Below are 17,884 nucleotides of genomic sequence, written 5' to 3' on the forward strand. Positions count from 1 at the left end.
CCACTGAGCTCTGCACATAAAATACTGTTCTTTGATATGCATGGTACACATTCTTTGCAGCAGGAATACTAACCCTCTGTGCTACCTTAGATGATTCAAAACTCCCATCTGGCTCCAGCAGGTACATTAGTCACCAGACACTGGTGAACCACACCTGAATATGTGAGGCCGCTTTTATTGTTGCCTGAAAACTGCTGGATATACAAGGAACTTTGCAGTGCCTACCATCTGTGTGCCCATCCATATCCAAACTTATTCCACCATTTGCAAACGTGTCCATCATGTATCTGTCCATCCATCATTTTACTCATCCATCCCTTCATCCACCCTTTCACTCATCCATCCATCATCCATTCCATCCGTACACTCATTCATCCACTCTTCCACCCATCCAGCCATTCACTCATCCATCCAGCCATTCACTCAGTATCAGTATCAAAATCTTTATTTCGATGGTTTAAAAAATCATAAAAAGTACATATTATAAAATACAATAACATATAATCTATACATTTCATTATTGTAAAAGTGACCATCGACCAAACTGTTTAAATTTCTATAAAATACAATGTAGAATTAAAAATAGATTAGTCTCTAGTGTTCCTTAGTCTTACAACAGCTTTCAAAAAGCTTACTATTGAGCATAAAGTATGCATGTCATTTGCTCTTTGTAGGAACAACAGGGCTACTTTCGCATGACGGAATTTTCCATGTTTTAGAATATCGACCAAAAACATACGCCTAGGGGAACGATAAAATGGACACAATAATACAAAATGAAGGGTGTCCTGCGGAGACAAATTGTCGCAGCCGCAGGCACCCTTCTGCTCAATAGTTGCAGTAAAACCAGACGGATAAGATAAAATATTATGCAACAAATTGAGCCTAAAACGACACATTAAAAATCTCTCCTGCTGCGAGGGGACATGGTTGAGCCTCCGCAGGCCCGGCTGTCTGGCCTCGAGATTCCGGTATAAGCAATGGCTGGTGCCCGACGTCAAGCATATTGGTTTAGTCCTCCTGCTCTCTCTGTAGGTTCCCGGTGCTGCGACACCCCGGATGTGAATGCGCTTTTAAGACCTGTCTTTTGTGACCTGCTTTTGTTCTGTTCTGTTATAAAATCAATAAAAAGATTTTACAAAAAAAAAAAAAATCTCTCCTGCTGATTATGCAGCAAAAATAGGTAGGGTTCCATACCCACTGTGTCTTTAACTAGGCGATGCGCTACAACTGAACGTTTTAATGTTAAGGCTTTGGTTTCCCTAAGCATCTCCCATCTATCCAGCAATAATCTCTTAATTTGTAATTTGCTATTTCTTGTGATTAGAGCAGGGGTACTAAAGAGGGTATGCTGGCCTACGGAATCTAAGGATATTTTGACATATTTCAGCCATGGGATTAGCATTCCTTTGTCCCTTTGTAAACAATCCGTAAGAATTTCCTTGCTTAGTCCAGCATCCGGGTTAGCCCAGATGCTAAGCCAAGCCAAAACTGGTCTAATCTTAACCTGATCTGTGATATATGGGATACCGAGTTCAGAATGGCCAATTTCAGCTGGTATTGTGGGTGGGATCTTCAAGATTCTACGGATGAATTTATCTTCTTCTAATTGTAGCTGTTTAACATCCCTAAAGCCCCACACCTCGGCTCCATACACTGCTTTGGCTATACTTATTGAGCTATATAAGCTCATTACTTGCTCCGGGGACCAGCGTCCCAGTCTTTGGGCAAAATTCATAATTGCACCACAAGACGAAACTAATTTGGTACAATGTTCCTCCAGCAGTGTGTCAAATTGGATTTTCCCATCAAATAATAGGCCTAGATACGGGAAGGTGGTTACAGTGCCCATAGTATGTGTCCCAATATTAAATATCGTTTTTTTAGTCGGTTTCTTGCCTGCGATCAACGCAAAGGATTTACTCAAATTTACGGAAAGATCCAGTTTTTCCATAAAATTTACAAATCCATTAATCCATGTTTGTAGACTTCGCGGAGTCCGAGCAAGGAGGACTGCGTCATCCGCGTACAAAAGGACTGGTATTTGACGCTGTCCTACCCTAGGACAATCAGTTGCCTGGGCTATAAGTGATGACTCCAGGTCGTTAATATATAGTGAGAATAGGAAGGGGGCAAGAATGCACCCCTGCCTTACTCCACTGGAACATGAAAAGGGATCAGTTTGCCCACCTTCCATACTATAGCGAACTCTCGCTGTAGTGTTCCAGTGTAGCTCTCTCAGAATATTTATCAGTCCCTGGTCAATCCCCAAAGCGTTCATCCTTTTCCAGAGCTTGCTTCTGTTCACATTGTCAAAGGCCGCCGCCAGGTCCATAAACCCCATATAAATGGTACCGTTGCTTGCTCTGGTATATTTGGCGACCAGTAGGTATAAATTTAAGCATTGATCACTGGTCGATTTTCCTGCTCTGAAACCATACTGGGTGTCAACTATTGTATGATGCTCTTCAGTCCAGGCCATTAAACGATTTAAAACCACCCTCCCCAATATTTTGGCCGAGACATCAATCAGTGATATAGGTCTGCAACATTGGGGGTTGTCCTTATTTCCTTTTTTGAAGATGGGTACAATTAGGGCAGTGGACCACGACCTTGGGAGTCCTGTTTTAATGGCTGCATTTAGCACTCTCGTTAAAATTGGCGCCAATAGATCGACATTGCTTTTATACAGATCTGGGGGAGTGCCGTCGGGCCCAAGGGCTTTGTTTGGTGTTAGCCGTTTAATTGCCTGCGTAATCTCAGTGAGTGTGAAATCCTGCACCCAGCTCCTATTTCCGACCCATACCCCTTCTTGTTTAGAATCATTAGAATGATTGTAAAGGCTCTCAAAATGGGATACCCATTGCTGTGGGAGTATATTTGTACTGAGGACCGGAGTGGTACAGTCATGAAAACAGGGCCTATTTATGATCCTCCAAAATTCAGTGAAGTCCCTGTTTTCTCCAGCCTCTCTTAAATCTGCCCATAGCTCTGACTTTAAAGTGGACTTCCTTTCTCTGGTCTTAATTTTATAGATTTTTCTATACTTTGCCACTTCCACTATGTCCCTTGGATTTGCCTTAAGACTTGCTTTTAAATTTCTTAATGCTCATGCACAGTTTACATCGAACCATCTAGGATGTGTCCCTGATTTTCTAGGACCTTTTGCCTCTAGCAATTTGTCAGCGAGATTAGTTAGTTCCCTAAAAGCGGCAACTAGATCAAATCCCTCTACTTGGAGATCTAAACATTCCTCCACCCACCTTCTCCCCTTTACGACCAGTGCAGTGTAAAATTCAGGGGCATTGATTTTTGCCCATTTTAAACGCCTTCCCTGATCTGTGGGTTGTAAAATGGTGTCCAACTGCTTAATCATTTTAGTGTAGCCTTTGTACAATATTTCCATGGACAAAGGATTGTGATCACTAAAGGGACTCCATTTAATATTTACCATCCCGATCCAGTGTTTGGCGAAGGTGGATATCAGAATATAATCTATAATAGACGAACATCCCCTTCCTTTAAAAGTCGGTATCAGGGTGCCCTCTGGTTCTGGGGTTATGAAATCAATGGTGTGTGCTAATGAGTGACTACCTATCAATTTTGTTAATAGTGTGCCCTCAGAGCTATGCTCAAAATGAGGCCCTTTTCTAAGTGGGCAAACATCCCATTCTATAGATACCGGTATCAGGCGTGAGCAAAGATGGCAATTTAGATCCCCCATTAAAAGGACGAATGGGTATTCCCCACCTTTTCTAAGGTCGGTTTCCTGCTTCAGTCTAACATCCAATTCCTCTAGCACGGTACTAGTGCCACTTCCTAAGCCAGGGTTGTAGATATTAAATAATTGTACCCTCAGCCCTTGCCCCTGAAAAGTTACTGCTTGCAAATTTTCTGAAGTCCAAGATGGCTCGGTCCATCTCCCCTTTAAATTAACATCAACATATATTATTAAGCCTCCTCTTGCTCTACCCACCCTACTCTCCTGCGCTGGGACAAAAAAGGACTTATAGCCCTCCAAGTGATAGATGTCGGGCTCAACTGCCCAAGTCTCCTGTAAGGCTATTATTTGAGAGTCCCTTAGTTGGTTCCTCCACTCTACATTAGCTATTTTTCCAGCTAGTCCTGCTATGTTCCAAGACGTTATTTTCACCTTTCCTCCCTGTATCCCGGTCAAACTTAGGCCGTTGGAATCTGGTTTATCTACCCCCCTCCCTTCAGGCAGGAGAGCTTTCCTCTCCCCAGTCTGTTTTTGCTGGAAGGTTTTTTGGGGATTCAGTATATGCCTTCCCTCAGATGTTGTTTCATTTATGTTCGTGGCCGTCTTTATTTCCTTCCCTGCCGGGCAAGTCTCTAACTTAGTTAGTCATTCATTTTCATCCAGGGATTGGAGGGGAGTGAATCTGTTCTTCCACTGTGGGCCATCGAAATTTAGTAATGGTGGATGGCTGTTTTCATGATTCCTTTTCAGATATCCATCTATTCCTCCTTCCATCCAACCTAGATTATGGGCCGAGGGGTACATAGTTCTGATTCTAGGGTAAAAATATCCCAATGGCATGGTTCGTATAGTGCTGGTTGTATTTTTGTTGTAATTGCCCAGTATATACTCCACTAGATTTGGATTTCTGAAATTTGCAATAATGCAGTCCCCTTCAATGTCCTTCCCTCTGCTGCCCAACCATGGAACTCTTCTCACATGGATGATTTCACCCCTTTCCCTCCCTTGGAGAGGTCTATGTGTGTTTAGCCAGTTTATGATCTTGTTTTTTAACTCTTGGTATGGTTCCCTTTGGCCCGCCCTAAGTTCAGGAACCCCGGCAAAGACCACAACATAGGGGCTAGCTTGGGGAGGTAAATTTACTTCAGGAGGGGGAGGATAAGTTTTTCTCTTACTATCGGGGGCTTTCTGCTGTGCTTCAACCGGGCCATGAAATGCAACCTGTCCTGGCTGCGTCTGGGGTCTTCTAAGCTGATCATGAGTTTTAAGGTGACAATCTTTCATGTGTTCAGCAGGACATCTATCCTGCAAGTGGTCTATACTTATGGTTGGGACATGAACCTGAGCGGTAGTACATAGCTCATTTCTTGTAGTAATATTATTCTTGAGTGGTGGCCTTGGGGGGAGAATCACAGTTGGAGTAATATTTTTAATGGGGGTGGGATTAATAGTTTCCTTCGGCCTCGCCTGTTTTTGGAGCTCATTAGTCATTCTATCTAATTTGCTAAACAGCGGTTTTAATTGGGCAATAATGAAGGTTTCCAGGTGTTTTTGCAAGTCAGTTATGACTGGTTGTAGCCATCCTGGCGGACTTAATGGGCTTGGTACACCTATTTCTATGACCTCATCCTCTAATGGTTGTTTCTTCCCACCCTTATTGATGGATTTTGGTTTCCTTACTTGTATAGTCTTTGAGCCTCTTTTAGGCAACCCGGGCTTACTTGAATTTGGTCTTTTTGCTGCCTTGCAAACAGATGGCTCGGCCTCTGGTGGCTGCTGGCCACAAGGCAAGTTTCCATATGAAATGTCCAGGCTATTTTCCTGTGAGCTATCACAAAGGTTTACTTCTGGGGCTTGCAGAGGGATGCTTTGCATTTGTGTGTGGGAGTTATTTGTAGGGGTCATTGATAGGCGTCTCTGGGTGCGTTCAATTTCCCCATTTACTGCCCCAATGACCTTCCTTAGCATTAAATCTATGGTCGTTGGGGGAGCCGAATATCCGACTGCAATGTCAGTGTCAGATTGGCTATATGTGGTAATCAGCGGGGTACTTGCTTTACGCTTAGTTGATCTTGTTTTAGGTTTCGTAGCCATAGCGCCCTTTCGATTCACAGCCCCCTTTCTCCCAATATGGTCAAAGAGAAAATGGCCAAATATTAATCAGTGTTTAGCATTTAACATCTGGCTACACAAAAACAAAGGGGCACGTCGTGCGTATCAATTTGTGAAATGACCGATCGTGCAACACAACCTCAATGTCCAGCTTGTAAGTACTATAGCGTCTATACAGCAGTCTGTATTTAAACAGGTGGAACGAAAAAGTCTTACTTGTATGTCAGCCCCAATACCTGGGTTTTACGCCAATGGGTGTGGCCCGGCCTCCTTGTGCCTCTGAGGGCCACAGAGGGCCCGCCCTTTGCCCGGGCTTAGCCCGGCGCCGCCCGCGCGCGTCCCGCGACGCGGAGGGAGCCGCGATCCTTTTAGCGCCTCCGGGCGCGTATGTGGCGTCAGTGACCCGCAAAGGAGCCTGGGGGCTGTAGTCTCCCCCCGCTCTCGGCCGCGAGGAGCAGTGGCGGCGGCGGGGGAGACACACAGCCCGGAGAGGACCAGAAGCGGCAGCAGCAAGGCTTCAAATGCAGGGCAGCAATGAATTCCCCCAGCAATAGGTAAGCGAGCCTCTGGAGATGAAGGTTCCCGCTCCCCCGAGGGAGCCGCGATCTTTTTAGCGCCTCCGGGCGCGTATGTGGCGTCAGTGACCCGCAAAGGAGCCTGGGGGCTGTAGTCTCCCCCCGCTCTCGGCCGCGAGGAGCAGTGGCGGCGGCGGGGAGGCACACAGCCCGGAGAGGACCAGAAGCGGCAGCAGCACGGCTTCAAATGCAGGGCAGCAAGGAATTCCCCCAGCAATAGGTAAGCGAGCCTCTGGAGATGAAGGTTCCCCCATTCACTCATTAAGCCACCCTTTCACTTACTCATCCATCCACCCAGTCACTCATCCTTCCACCCAGTCCCCCTATCAGTCATCCATCCATCCTCCGTTTCTCTCTCCATCAACACTTTCTCTTAGCCATTCGTCCTTCCATCCACCTACTTATCCGCTCATGAATTCATCCATTGACCCTATCACTCATCCATCCATCCTTTCTCTCATCCATCCCCCCTTTCACTAATCTATCGATCCTTTTGTCCATCTACCCTCCCTTTCATTCACTCATCCATCCTTACATTCACCCTTTCACTCATCCGTCCATCCATTCACTTTTCAATTCATCAATCCATCCATCATTTCACTCATCCATCCACCCTTTTACCAATTCATCTACCCTTCCACCCATACATACATCTATTTACCTTTTTCTCTCATCCATCCTTCCACTCACTCATTCATCCATCTATTCAGCCTTTCTCTCACTATCCATCCATTCACCCTTTCACTAATCCATCCAGCCATCCGCCCATCCCTTCACTTACTCATTCACTCACCTTTTCATATTAATTATGAGCTGAGCCTTTGTCTGCAGAGTTGCAGACAGAAGAGGCCCATCAAGAACTCCACCCTTGTTGTAGTTCCTAAAGCAAGGGGTGGTGTGGGTTCACTACGCCCCTGCACATAGGCAATCTGAAAAAAATGGAAGTCTTGAGTCTTTCCTGATGCACAGTTCCAGGACATGAGGTAACTGTGACATGGTGTTGTTTCCAGGGTTTTGAGTGGGATGAAAAAACCGGGGGTCTCTCTAAAGGGGGTGTTCAATGTAATTAAGGGCGTGGCTTAAAACACCTAAGCTAAAAATCTGAACTTAGCATAGTGTGCTGCCCAACTGGTATTCTGGTACTTCTGTCATTGCATCGAGATATATAACACAGCAAGTAATGTTACACCTACAACAAACCAGAACTATTGACTTTGTCAATGGGTGTTAGTTGCATAAAAAAAAATAGCAGCAACCGTGGCTTCGTTGAATATAATATTGAAAATGCATCAGTTCTAAACTGATGAGACTGTGAAAGAACTATAACCCCTTTCTTTTAACTTTTTTCACAACCTTCTTTTGATGGACTCTATTCTCACGCAGCAGCATTGGCTTGCCATCTGACAGAATGCCCTGCCCTAGACCAAGGCTGGAGAAGGCCCTCCACATGCTTTAACAGCCCACCCTGGCCCACTGTAATTTTGTATGTGGCAATCGGCCGCATACCGAATGACAATTGGTGGGGTGGGGCTGCTCTTGTGCTCAGAGGTTGAGTGTGAGGCGGCCCCATCAGGGAGCTGAGGCTTCTTGCAGGGGAACAGTGCTGTTCCCTACAATGGCCAAAATTACGGCCAAAAGGCATCCGTAAAAGGGATCATCCTGGACAACGGATGTGAGATCCAAATTACGGACGGTCTGTGAAATTTACAGACAGTTGGTCACCCTAGTTGTGCAATCATTGGCGGAGGTGAAACCTGACAGTTGGGGACTCAGAGTCCCAAAACCCACAGCACAGGAGGAAGAGGAGTCTCTCCCGCGCCACACACTGTAAAAGCGCTGGTGACCTCCCGCCGAGCATGGCGTTGGCAATTGTTGGAGGAGGTGAAACTAGGCACAAATGTAAAATGGGTACACTTCTGGACCTGTGAGTACTCTGCCAGGAAGGACTGCTGTGCTGCTGAAGGACTGCTTCTTTGCTGGACTTCTGCCTTGCTATGCTACCCTGCTGCCTGCTGTTCCTCTGCCTGGGTGAGAAGGACTGGACCAGCATCCCTTGAACCCAGTGATCCCAAGGACTAGCTGACTGGCCACCTGATCTGAAGTCTCAGGGACATAAAATACTTCCAACCACCCTGCTTCTGCACCTGGATTCTGCGAGTCTGTCCTGCCAAGGGGAGTCACCTCAGTCCTGGATTCTTGGAATTGGTACTAAGGTGCTTGTTCCAGCAAAACAAACGCATCCACTGTCGAACCGACGCATCTGCTGCGTGGATTAGAACTGGAGCATTGCGTATGCTGCATGGATCAGCACTGACGCATCGCTGCTGCGTGGATCTGACCCAATGCTTTGACTTCAGAACCACCACCGCGCGATGTAATTTCTGGCGCAAGGACTTGCATCTTTGTCGATGGCAGCCAGAATGATGAACCTCTGCCTCGCAGCTCACCGCTCTTTGGAGCCAACATCGCAGCTGCTATGCGGATCAGGACCAGCTTATTGTCACAGCTGCATGGATCGGCACGGACACATTGACTTGACCGAACTATGCATTCTCAAAGTTGATGCACCCAGTAGTAAGGTACTCTTGTTCAGCTGGCCTCACTGGGACTCTGTATCCAGCCCATGCTCCATCACAGTCAGCTGAACTTTTGACTTTGTGCCGGTCCTGCGTGACCAGCTATCCCAAATAGCTTCTAGGTGCTATTTTTACTTAAAAACGTTAAAATTCAATATCTCGACTTCTACTTATTGGACTTTTGTCGTTTTGGTCTTGTTTTATTTATTAAATCAAAGTCTATTTTTCTGACCTGTTGTGGAATATTTTTGTGTGATGTTTTCACAATTTTACTGTTTGAAGTGTTTCACAAATACTTTACACATTGCCGCCCGTGAAGCTATAAAAAGTTCCTTTTTTGGGACTTTATTTTTTGCTTTATGTAATGATTTTAAACTTTAAATAATCCTCATGGTTTGGACTGCGCATCTTGTCTTGTGTAGGTTTTCTTTATTTGCCTGTTGCCCTCGTCCTTTGGGACTCAAGTAGAAAACACCAACAGATTGTGGAGGATGGCTTGAGGCGAATTAGTACAAATATGGTCCAAAATTGTATTGGAATTTGTACTTTCAAAATTTGTCATAGTTACGGACATCTGGAATCTCATGGATTATCCTGGCGAATCCGTCCTGTTAGAGCTGTGGGGAGTTGCATTTACTTGAGTATAAATAGGGCCTTGTGAAGTGAGTTGTCTTGTATGCATTGTGCAAATTGTTATGCAGATTGTGAAGGTATATTTATTTAGCGAATCGTGATTATGAGTAAGTATATTGTTCTACGGCATAGTTCAAATCTCAGTAGTGTTATGTTATGGTGTTTTATGTTACGCGTTGCGCATGTGTCGAACATTTGCGTTGCATTGTAATTGTAAGGCAATGTCTCTTTTTGCATAATCACCTACAAAGTTTTGGACTGAGGCTGCTAACGAGACATGTAAAAAAACGATAATTTTTACTGTGACAGTCTGGTAAGCCCCATTGGTTAGTACAGGGTTACACGCTGACAACATTGTGGTGATAACCTCTGAATGGGACCAATAAAGTTGGTACTTCAAGGTATCAAATTAACCTTGCAATAAACCCGACATGATATCCAAGTCGAATTTAATGTAACTTTTGAGTGTATGCAACGTTTAGAAAGTTGCTTCTCTGATGCCCACATTTTACAGTGTCCATTGGCAGATGCTGGCAACAAGACAACCTTATGCCCTTCTGTGGAGAGGTGTGATCGACTACCAGGAGCGAGAACAATCGAGGCCTGCCTCTGAAAGAGGTGCAACCCTAAAAGGCAAGCTTTAAAGGGGAAGCCACCTTTGAAGAGCGAATGGTAACCACATGAGGGTTGCTTTTTTGTTCAGGTAGACGGGCTGTCATCCGGGACAGAGAAAGGAAGCCAGTTGTCAAACCAGATTTATCATGGGGGTGTGACTTTCAGCTAACTACACTGCTAGGGCGAGCTACCAAGCTCCACACACCAAGAGAAGGGTTCTACCCACAACTTTTTTTTTTTTTATAAATTAGAGTTGAATTTCTTTTGTGTTGCATGCCTTTCTTATTCCATTGTTTTGGTACTTCTAAATGATGCTTTTGACCGGTTCCTTTTTTTTTTGTCAAAGTTCTTTTTATTGAGCATTTTCACCAAATACATGATGACAGCATTCGCAATGTTAAGAAAAGCTTACCACACCCCTTGCTTAAATGGCCATCTAATGAAGTTAACAGTTTCTAACAATGGGGGAATCGGCACGTCTCTTTTTTTATATATGCCCACTTTTCCTGTTTTCAAGAAAAATCTAATAAACATTCCCAAACAATAAAAAAAAAAACACCCACGCCTCCCTGTCCTTCCCCAACTGAAAAACAAATTGAGGACGATTGTTAGCTTCTGCACATGTTGATCTCTAGGTCAAATGTATATGGCTGTCGGCTTTTGCATTTACCGGGGATTAGCTGGGCCAGCCAGGTGAACCCTCCTATCCCAACTGAAACAGGTGCATATCACGTAGTGTAGGTGTGCAGACTGCCAAGGGAAGGCCCTTTGTCAGGTAGGCGACCAGCAGGTCCCATGTATATTCAAAGTTTTTATAGTCGTCCCTAAACATGTCTGCCATCCTTTCCATGGTTAGGATCCTCCAGAGGCGGGAATGCCACTATGAAATCGCCCGCTCTGCTTTCTCTTTTCAGGCAGCTGCAATCGCTATCTTGGCTGCTCCTAAGCATGACCCCATAATTGCTCTATCCGCTTTGGTCTGGTGCTCTGACCCTCTCAAGCCCAGCAGGGCCCCCTCCATGGTTGTTGGAATAGGATACCCCAGCATCTCCTTCATGTGCGATAGGATTCCCTCCTAGAAGGGACGAATCGTAGGGCAATCCCACTATATATGACAAAAGTCCTCTAATCGGCCGCACCCCCTCCAGCATAGGTCCGATGTCCCTGGGAAAATCCTTTTGAGTTTGGATGGATATAGGTACCAATCGAAAAGGATCTTAAAATGTGCCTCCCTTAGATCTAATGAATGGTTATCTTTGGCCATGACCCTTCATAGATGCTTCCACTCCACCTCTGAGATCTCTCTACCTAGCCTCTGTTCCCAGGAATGCATATAACGGGGTCTCGGTGCATGTGTATTAGTGAGAAGAAGATTATAGAGAAAGGAAATCACTCCCCTCATGGAGCCCACCCTCTGAACGAATTTCTCTATCTGTGTCTTTTCTCGCGTGGCAGCCTCCTGAACCTGTGGTTGCAGTGCCCAATGTTTAAGTTGAAGGTAGCGGAAGTGTTCACTTGGTGGCACATTGAAATCACATTGGCAGCTCTCAAACGTTAGGATATCATAGTTATGAAATAGATCAGACAGCATCAGGCATGCCCCTTCCTTCCATGCGTCAAATGGGTCCTCGTGGAGCGCGAGGGGGGGGGGGGATTCTGGGTTGAAATGTATCAGTGTTTATGGTGAATGAAAAGAGGACCACTCCCGACCCCTAGAAACCTCATCTCAGACCTTGAGTGTAGTGCGCGTGGGGGTGCTAAGATATATGTTCGGCAGTCTGAATTTCTTGGGCTTCCAAATCCATCCTAGATCGTCCTACCCGCTATTGCCCGGTCCATGTGTAACCAATGTTTTCCCGATTCTCTTTTAGACCATTCTGTCAGAATTCTTAACTGAGCGGCTTTAAAATATAGCCCAAAGTCTGGGAGAGCAACTCCTCCCTCGCTTCTCGGACGCCGCAGAGTATGGAAGGGAAGCCGGGCTCTGCCATTTTGCCATATAAAACGAATAGTGAGAGTGCGTAATTTAGCCAAGAAGCACCTCACTAAATCTATTGGCAGGGCTTGGAATAGGTATAACAATTTAGGAAGAACAGTAATTTTTATAGCATGGATAGGTCCCAACCATGAAGTAAAGAGGGCCCTCCACCGTTTGAGATCTTGTTGGATTTGTAGCAGGAGTGAGGGATAGTTAGCTTTTAACAATCCTTCCAGTCTCGGAGTCAGATGTACGCCCAGGTAATTCAGCGAGTGCTTGGTCAGTTGCAGCGAGGAAAGTTTCCCAAGCCTGGTAGCTTCGGCCTCCGAGAGTGTGAGGTTCAGAATAAAAGTCTTCGACAGGTTTATTTTAAAACCTGATACCACCTCAAATTCCCGCAAATCCCTTTGTAATGCTTGTAGAGATTGAGCAGGGAAAGTAAGGGACAGCAACACGTCCTTAGCGAAGAGCGATATTATGTGCTCCTTGCCTCCAAAGGGAATACCCCGGATATCTCTTGCCGCCCGGACTTGGAGCGCCAGAGGTTCTATGCTCAAAGCAAAAAGTAGAGGCGAAAGCGGGCAGCCCTTTCTTGTCCCCCGTTCAAGAGAGAAGAGAGCCGAACTGATCCCATTTACCTGCACTCAGGAGAGGGGAAGTGCATAGTTAGCCCTGACCATATTTATGAATGGCTTGTTGAACCCAAAGTATTCCAATGTGAGGAAAAGAAACTCCCAGTCCACTCTGTTGAATGCCTTCTCAGCATCCAGACCCACAACAACCGCCGGTATTCTAAACTTGGAAGCTTTCTCAATCAAATGGAGGGTTCTACGGATGTTGTCGTGAGTCTGTCTGCCCTTTATAAAGCTCGACTGATCAGGGTGAACTAATCCTGGTAGCAGGTCCTTCAACCTCGCCGCCAAAACTGACGAATACAACTTAGGGTCCAGGTTAAGAAGTGCTATGGGCCTATATGATGCGCAGACTTGCGGGTTTTTCCCGGGTTTATGGATGACGGAGATAACCGCTTCTGCCATCGATTGCAGGGCAGCCGCACCCTCTGCCATTGCATTGAATACTTTTGTAAGATGTGAGGTGATGTCTGGTGCAAACGTTTTATAAAAATTGGCCATTAGACCGTCTGGCCCCGGAGATTTATTAAGTTTAAGGCATTAAGATGTTCATTACAAGCCTGGGGGGACCTGTGGAAGCTTAAGCGATTGTAAGTAGCGGCGCTGTGCTGCTTCATCTAGATATTCCATAGTGTACAATTCTTTATAGAAGTCCCCAATTTCTTTTGCCTTGTCCACGTTGGCATTCTTTAGGGTTCCCTCTGAGTCCAGTATTCCCCCTATATACTCCTTTCCACTTTTTTCCCGTAATTGGCGTGCGAGATGGGAGCCTATCTTATTACCCTGTGCGTAAGAGACATGGCGCATTCATAAAAGGGTGAACTCCGCTCTGTTGGCATAGATGGCTTTTACCTTCCCCCTTAAGGCACTCAATTTGCGCTGCAACGGGCGTGAAGGGTTTTGCTTATGCTCCTTCTCAGTGGCCTCTAATTCCCCCTCCAGAGCCTTTCTCTCCTTAGCTCTCTGTTTATTCAAGGCTGAGTTAAGCTCCATACATTTCCCCTTTATAACTGCCCTAAAGGCGTCCCAATTAGTTAGGTGAGAAGTATCCTGAGGATGGTTTAAGCGAAAGAATTCCAAAATCGCCCCCGCAATTCCTCTCGCGTTAGCTTGTCTCTCGTCAGGGAAACTGGAAAATACCATCTTGGCGGCTCCCTTATCCCAGTTTAAACTAATCGCCATTAAGCTGTGATCAAAGATAGAGATCTGCAGTATTTTTGCATCCTGAAGGGACCCCCAACAACCCTTTGCTTATAAAGATATAGTCTAATCTCTAATATGTTTGATGGACATGGGAAAATAAGGAATAATCTTTAGCATCAGGGTGTACTTGCCGCCATGTATCTAATAGTCCCATAGCATGTATGGAGTGTTTTATTGATTTGGGGAAACTGCCTGTGGGCGCTCTGTGAGGGAGGGTGCTATCCAGATCTGCATGCCATATGAGGTTGAAGTCACCCATTAGTATTGTCAGCCCCTCAGCAAATCCTCCCTACATATTGAGTAAGGAAGACAAGAACGCCTGTTGGCCTGTGTTAGGTGCATATGGCGAAGTAAACATACACAGCCTTCCCCTGTGAAACCCCTTAACCATAATAATCCTCCCCACCTTATCTGATTTTATGGCGTCAGGCTGAAATCTGGAAGAATTGTGAAACAGCAGCGCCACCCCTTTATGTTTCACAGCCGCTGAGGATCTGTAGACCAAGGCATAGTTTTTGTGGCGCAACCGTAGCTCCTCCTCCCTCTTTCGGTGTGTTTCCTTTAGGGCTACCACCTCAAAGGAGTGGTCTGAGAGATATTTCCAAACTTTTTGACGCTTGAGGGGTGAATTTAAGCCATTTACGTTCCACAAACCTAATGTAATCGAAATAGTCCCAGCGTGACCCCCCCCTGCATAAATTGGATCTAAAGCCACAACATCACCCTTCCTTCATATTGTACTACCAAGGAACAGAGCATAGCATCCACAAGGATTGAAAATGCAGTGTAAGACGGCCAACCCACTCGATCATTGACCCCAAGAGACCAGAATCCGTCCTCCTCAAACCCCCTCCCCCCCCTCCCCTTCCCCTACAGCTACCAGAAAGAAAATCCCACAACCTGCGCTGGGCAGCTTGTGCTCCCACGGCTATAGAGTCCTGGAAAATAGAGTCGATGATGATGTAGGGCGTCTGGTCAGGGTCCGGGCCCTGCCTGTTCCTCGAAACCGGAATCCCGTGCCAAAGCAACTTGCATAGTTGTAGAGTTGAAGTTTAGGTGATTGCAGGAATGTCAAAAGTGGAGCCTGGCAACCCATTGAGCCCTAGGTGGATGCTCCCCTCTTCCAAACTTTATGAATCATGACGGAGTCCCCCCTTCAAGCAGAACCACTAGGAGGTCCAAATTGGATATTTCTAGTCCTTGGAGTGACGCCCCCTCGAGCTCATGTTCCATTGAGACCGTTTATTGGTTCCTTTCTCATTAGCAGGGTCTCCCATGCGGTCCTCTGGCCCCGGAGGGAGCCCAACCAACCTCAGACCTTCCTCCACCTCCGTGACGTGCTTTGTTTTGTTATTGAATTCAAAAGCCAGACCAAAAGGGTGAGGCCATCTGTATTTAATTTTGTCTGCTCTTAGTTTTGTGGTGTGAGGTCGAAATTGCTGCCGCCGTAGGAGTGTTGAGGGCGCCAAATCCTGGTATAGGTTACAGCGATAGCCCTGGAAGGAGATCTCGTCCTTTTTCCAGGCCGCCTGCAAGACGCCCTCCTTAACTTTGAACGAATGGAGTTTCACCTGGATGTCACAAGAGCGACGTCGGTCTGCCCCAGGCTGGGGTCCCACTCGATGCGCCCGCTCGATCTTGATCTTCATTTGGTTCGCCCCTAGTGTTTCTGCGAAGAGACTCTCCAAAAATGCTTCTAGATCAGTACCCTCCGCCCCCTCCTCCAGGTCCTTAATTCTAATGTCTGTCCGTGCTCTATTTTCAAGGTCCTCGGTCTTTAGCAGCGCTGACTGTCGCTGGCTAAGTAGCTCCGGTATTTTATCCTGGGATGCTGACATTCTTTTATCTAGATCTTGCGTTTGCGCCTGGATGTCTAGCACTCATGTGCCCACCGAATCCAAATCCTGCTGGAGCTTAGCCATCCGTTCCGAGAGGTCAGCTTTCAGTTGGCCCACGGAGGATTTGATTTCCACCTTAATCTCTGCGCGGAGCTCCGCCTTACATTTCCTGAGGGACGCAATAAGATCTTCTTTGGTGAGCGCCATGGCCTCGTCAGCATGGTCCTCCGATATTTTCTTCTCTGAAGTAGCTGGACACCTTAGCAGAGGCTTTTTTCGGTGGCATATGTGCGTCTCCTTCTCCTCTTCCCTCCGCGTGTGGAGAAGCCCACACTTTTTAATCGTGTCGTCTCTCCAAAGTCGGTCCCTCCTGCATGTCGCTTTTTCACCCTCCAGAGGAAGTTCCTACTTCAGCAAACCAGGATAAGCTTGTGCCCCCTCGGGCTCTGAGGTCTAAGTGCAGCACCAGCGAGGACCAAGGCAGGCATCCAGTTTTTCCGCCAGGAGGTATTGCCCTTAAGTTAAAGCTCCTGCTCGTCGCCGGCCCTCATTTCCCAAAATTTCTATGACCAGAGTCCTATATCAAGAGTCTAAAAGGGGCAGTCAAGCAAAGTCCTTCATGCTGCTGTGTTGTATGGCGGGCGCCATGTCATAGTCAGCCATGTCTATTCAGGGCGCCATATTAGAATCAGCCATGCCCTGATCGGTTGGCCCCGCTATTTCTTCTCAGCCCCCCAGGCCCCCTTGTTTCATATGGCCAATTGCTGCCCCTTAAGCTGACCTCTTACATGCAGGGGGTCTCTCGTGCTGGGAGTCCGATTTTCCCGGTGGCGCCCGCACAGTCCTAGTCAGGCACCCGCAGCCGCTCGTTCATACCGCCTCCCGCTTCCTTCACAATCGCCAGATCTCACTGCAACTCTTCTCCGCCACTTTTGTTTCATGGGCGGCGACTGCATCAACGATCAGGAGCCCCACCGGCCGCCGCAGAAGACAGGAGCGGAGATTCCGGGCACCGCCACCATTTTGTTTAAGGGTCTCTCCGCTCCTTAAGTTGTAATCTGGAAAAGCAGCCTTAATTACACGCCGCTCTGCCGCCATAACTGCTACCGCCTGCTCCACATGAATCCCCTTGCCCTCCGCTCACATTCAGCGATGAAATCGCTGCCGATCAGCCAAAGTTACCGCCCGTGGTCCCGGAGCCAGGGTGAGTTACGACCACCTGGCCACACCTCCCCCGGTTACTTTTTTTTTTTAAGCGTGTCTGCTCGAAGCTGCAGCTATGCAGGGTTGAATAACGGTTTGACAAACAACCCTGACGACCCAAATCGGTAACACAAGTGTATTCCACAGTGTGTTCACACAACCATACCATATAATACATCACATTTTCTCATATTGGTGCTTAGCGATGTGATTCAGAACTTGTGTTTATCTGTACTAGACAATTAAGAAGTTGACAACCACTGAAAAATCTGCCAAGTCGACACCTAAGAGGAAGTTTTAAAAGGTTTTCCAAGTTCTGATTATCCAAGGCAGAGTGTTTTTGAAGTTTAACAACTTTTGTTGTTTAAGTTTTATCAAACAAGTATCTAGATAAATACTCTACATTGACATGAGTGTATGTGTGTATATATTTGGGCTTTACAGCCCGGTCGTGTATGGAGGTTGATCTCTCCATGGGTAACAGGACAGTGGGAAAGTGGTTGAGGAATATTGGGGTCCACGCATCTCAGTAGCAGATGATGATGTTGTTGCTGTGTGTGGGCGGGGGGGGGTCGTCATGTAACATATTCATGGATGGAGGATTTACCCTGCTAAGGTGCTGCCAAGGGTGATTGTGGGTCCCTGATATCTTCTTCTAACTGCCCCTGGAGTTTGTATCCCTAGCCTGAGCCAGATAGGATTTCAGGGGTCCCCATATGTCTTTAGGTCTAGAAGTCGGGGCTGTAGATCTGCAAAAACTTCACTGTGGGTATTACACTGCACTAAATCACCAATCCA

This window comes from Triturus cristatus, chromosome 4_2 (genome assembly GCF_964204655.1).
Source record: "Triturus cristatus chromosome 4_2, aTriCri1.1, whole genome shotgun sequence".
NCBI lineage: Eukaryota > Metazoa > Chordata > Amphibia > Caudata > Salamandridae > Triturus > Triturus cristatus.